Source organism: Sinocyclocheilus anshuiensis, unplaced genomic scaffold (assembly GCF_001515605.1).
Source record: "Sinocyclocheilus anshuiensis isolate Anshui unplaced genomic scaffold, SAMN03320099.WGS_v1.1 scaffold392, whole genome shotgun sequence".
NCBI lineage: Eukaryota > Metazoa > Chordata > Actinopteri > Cypriniformes > Cyprinidae > Sinocyclocheilus > Sinocyclocheilus anshuiensis.
In genome coordinates this window covers 3,435,565-3,439,634 of record NW_015557091.1, presented here as the reverse complement: position 1 = coordinate 3,439,634, position 4,070 = coordinate 3,435,565, and positions in this window count along the sequence as shown.

The following is a 4,070-nucleotide window of genomic DNA, read 5'->3' as shown; positions in this document are numbered from 1 at the left end:
TTTGATGAGAAGCTGAAGTACGATGTGACATCAAAAATATCGTTGAGCCGTTTTGGCAGAAGTGATGAACTGCAAGCTTTGAATGCTTATATCTTCTAAATGCGAATTTTGTCACTGTTTTGGAGCACACTGCCTTATAGATAACTTTAAGACTAACATATTGATACTAACACCCAAAAACACTTTAATTTTGATTTCATGGGGACTTTAAGGTTTTTGAAGAAAGCATACAGAATGAAGCTCCACTACCCCCCCCTCCCGACTCTCACTCAAGGCTTAATTACTTTAATTCCGAAACCTAAAAAAGATTTACTTTTAATTGACAATTGGCGTCCCGTTTCTCTGCTTAACAGTGATTATCAAATTTTAGCTATTATGTTTGCTAAAAGACTAAAATCTGTATTGGGATCTGTTATAGATGAGACACAATCTGGTTTTTTGAATAAAAGACACATTGTTAACAATATAAGGTTGATTCTTGATTTATTAGATTATTCAGACTTGATTCAGGAGGACAGCTTCATTCTTTTCTTAGATTTCTATAAGGCTTTCGATTCTTTGGAGCACCAATTTATTATTAATTCATTAGTTAAATTTGGTTTTGGGGATATGTTTTGTAGAGTAATTAAAACCCTTTACAATAATGGAAGTGCTTCGATTAAATTAAAGAATGGCACTTCACCCAGGTTTAGTTTATCCAGAGGAGTGAGACAAGGGTGTCCCATTTCTCCCTATTTATTTCTTCTTTGTGTGCAGCTACTGTCAACATTTGTGTGAAAGTGGTATTCAGGGTATCCATATAGCGGATCGAGAATTTTTGAAAAACAAAATCCATTATGTTAAGAAGTCTGTATTAATGAACACATATGAGTATGGTGGGTTGCATTTCCTTGATTTCTCTTCTTTGAACAACACTTTCAAAATGAATTGGATTAGACAGTTTTTGTGTAATCCAAACTCAATCTGGAATTTTATCCCGAATTACTTCTTTTCCAAATTAGGTGGTCTCCCTTTCCTTTTGATCTGTAATTATAGTATTGCTAGAATCCCTTACAATTTATCTAAATTTCATAAACAGGCATTACTTGCATGGTCATTAATCTTTAAGCACAACTTCTCCCCTCACCGTTACTTCATTTGGAACAATCAAGACATTGTATATAAGAGAAAATCTTTATTTTTTAGTAGTTGGTTTGAGAAAAACATTCTGATTGTTTCCCAGTTATTTAACTCAGAAGGTCTTATTTTAAGTTACGAAGAATTCTTATGTAAATTTAATTTTCCAGTAACTCCCAAAGAATTCTCCATTGTCATGGATGCTGTTCCTAAAGGAGCTGTTATGCTTTTAAGGGACTCTGCTAGATCATCCAGCACTTTATCTATTTCTTTAGACCCGTTTGACATCCCAGTAGGAAAACTTAGCTTTTTGTCACATCATTCATCACGTAACTATAAGATTAGATCGCTTTTTCAAAAGGAGCTTGTAACAACTCCATATGTGATGTCTTATTGGAAGAATGTGGTTGATTATATTGATTGGAAAAAAGTATGGACTCTGTCTTCGAAATACATAATAACTAACAAGGTTAGAGAAATCTCATTCAAATTGTTACACAGATTTTACCCAGCTAAAGTGTTTTTTGAAAAGGTTTAAATCAGACATAGATACAAGCTGTTCTTTTTGTGGTGACCCTAATGAAACTGATATGCATATCTTTTGGGATTGTCCTCACACACAGCTATTTTGGATTGAATTTTCTAATGTTATCAATCGCTGTGTACTCCAGGGTTTCTCTCTGCTTTTTAAGGATGTACTGTTTGGCTTCTTTAATATACAAAAAGATAAAATTAATGAATAGCCTATTTTATTATTAACCTATTATTACTTCTTGCAAAATGTCATATTCACCGCAGTAAATTCACTCATCAAAATCCTTTATATATTGTTTTTAAAAAAGAGGTTCAACAGTATATCCAAACTATTTCATCTTCCAAGAATGTTTTTAAACGGTTAATTTATTTAATCTTTTTAATTTATTTTGTTAAAGCTTTCTTTGTGTATTATTTATTTATTGTTACATACGTCTATAAATGGTGCTTTGCATGTAATGTCACCTCTTTGTATGTAATGGTGATATTTTCTGTAAAAAAAAAAAAAAACGTCTTTCCGCTTCCCTTCTTGCCAGAGGCGGAAGTGACGCACGGTGCTGCCAGAGCTCGCTCTGCGTAGTCAAAGAACTTGGCGTTGTGTTCGCAGCCGACGCAAGAGCGCGAGACAGACAACATCATCAGATACGAGCGAAATACTGGATTATTCGCCCGCTACAAAAACCCAGCGACCGTACGTACCCACACTCACTGTCCGGTTGAGATACATCGCTTTAGCTGCCCATCTGAGGGGCATTTTGTCTGGGGAAAAAGAGAGGGATGGTTGGAGGAGTGGGACATGTAGTGAATAGGGATAAAGTGGGATGCTAGATGCTGCTGTTGGCCTGTAACACCGAGCCGTTGCGCTACATCCTGCGTGCACAATGTCACGTCTATTATTATGATGTGTTTGAGCATCAAAGAACGATCGTCTTGTGCACTGATGCAAAAATCTCTTGTTTTATCCATGCATGTAAAATATTAATTGGCCGACCGGTAGAGTCAGTTTACAATCGGGACCTTAGGCTAACTGAAAGCCATACTTGTTTTTCTGAGGAGCCTGATGCATTGAATGCAGTGCGTTTTTGCGCATTTGCATTGCACCGGATTGTTTTTCGCAATTGCATTGAATTGTATTTTAATGCATCAACTGCATGTTTTAAATCTGTTAAGTCGGATGCACTCAACCAATACGAGCAGAAACACTTTGCATCTGACATCAGCACGCGCCTTAAAGCATTCTTATTAATAATCTCGACGTTTTTCTAGAGAAATCATTGAGTAACACAGTATTGGCCATCTTACATGTTACTGAACTCATGCAGTGCAGTTAACGGCTTTGTGTTCCCGCACATCAGTTGTGATTGACAGGTGTAGTAGAGGGTGACTTAAGGTCATATAATAGAGGGACTCATTACAAAGTAACTTACCCGTTACACATGACTAGTAAAACGGCATAGCATTAATTTTTTTCATCTTCTTTGTCCTGACTGATTCTCTGTCTGTTACTGATACTGATTATTTAGATTGTCCAATAATAATTATTATATGCTTCAATAAGAATTAATTTATCGTTAGGCAACTTTGATTGAAAAACATTATTATTATAAATCAAAAAGTCAATTATTTTAAAAAAGCGTAATTTTAAATGTATTTTTTTTTACCAGGAACACCGTTTTTCTGTGTTGAATGTGAATCTTTAGCATATGGCATCTGTAAACTTTAAAAAAAGATTTTGATAAATAGAAAAGTAAAACTATTAGATAAACCAATTATTGGTTTGTCTGTACATAAAAAAAAAAAATATTTATTAAATTTTTTTCTCTACTTTTCCATTAAACAGGAACTTGCTGTGTTTAAGAATCTATTATTGGTATATATTAGAGCCCGACCGATATATCGTTTTGCCGATATTATCGGCCGATATGAGCCTGTCGCCGATATATCGGTATCGGCGAATATGCCGCCGATATGAACATTTTTTTTACAGAACATATAATGCAGATAAAATGCTTGAAATGGTGTAATTACTTAGTTTGTCCAGCAGAGCGCGCTCCATTGTTTGCTACTGGCGACCTGGATGAAACGCTTTAAAGCTTAAGTCAATGGAAAACCATTGAAACTTTGAACGGCCATATCTCCGTAACGGCACGGCACATCCGCACCAAATGCGGGGGATCCCTTCAGCTCGAGGAACCCTCTCGAACGCGAATCGAGTGTACGTCTCGAGGCCCTCTTTCGAATGAGACCACCCCTGCGTCGATAGCCCCCGGGGTTTGGAAGTTACGGGTGGTTAAATCCGCGGTCTGGCGCAGACCGATCTAGCGATCCCGGGGGCTACCGACACGCGGAGAGTGGCGTTCGAGAGGGCTCCTCGAGCTGAAGGGATCCCCAGAATTTGGTGGAGATCCGCCGGCGCGTTC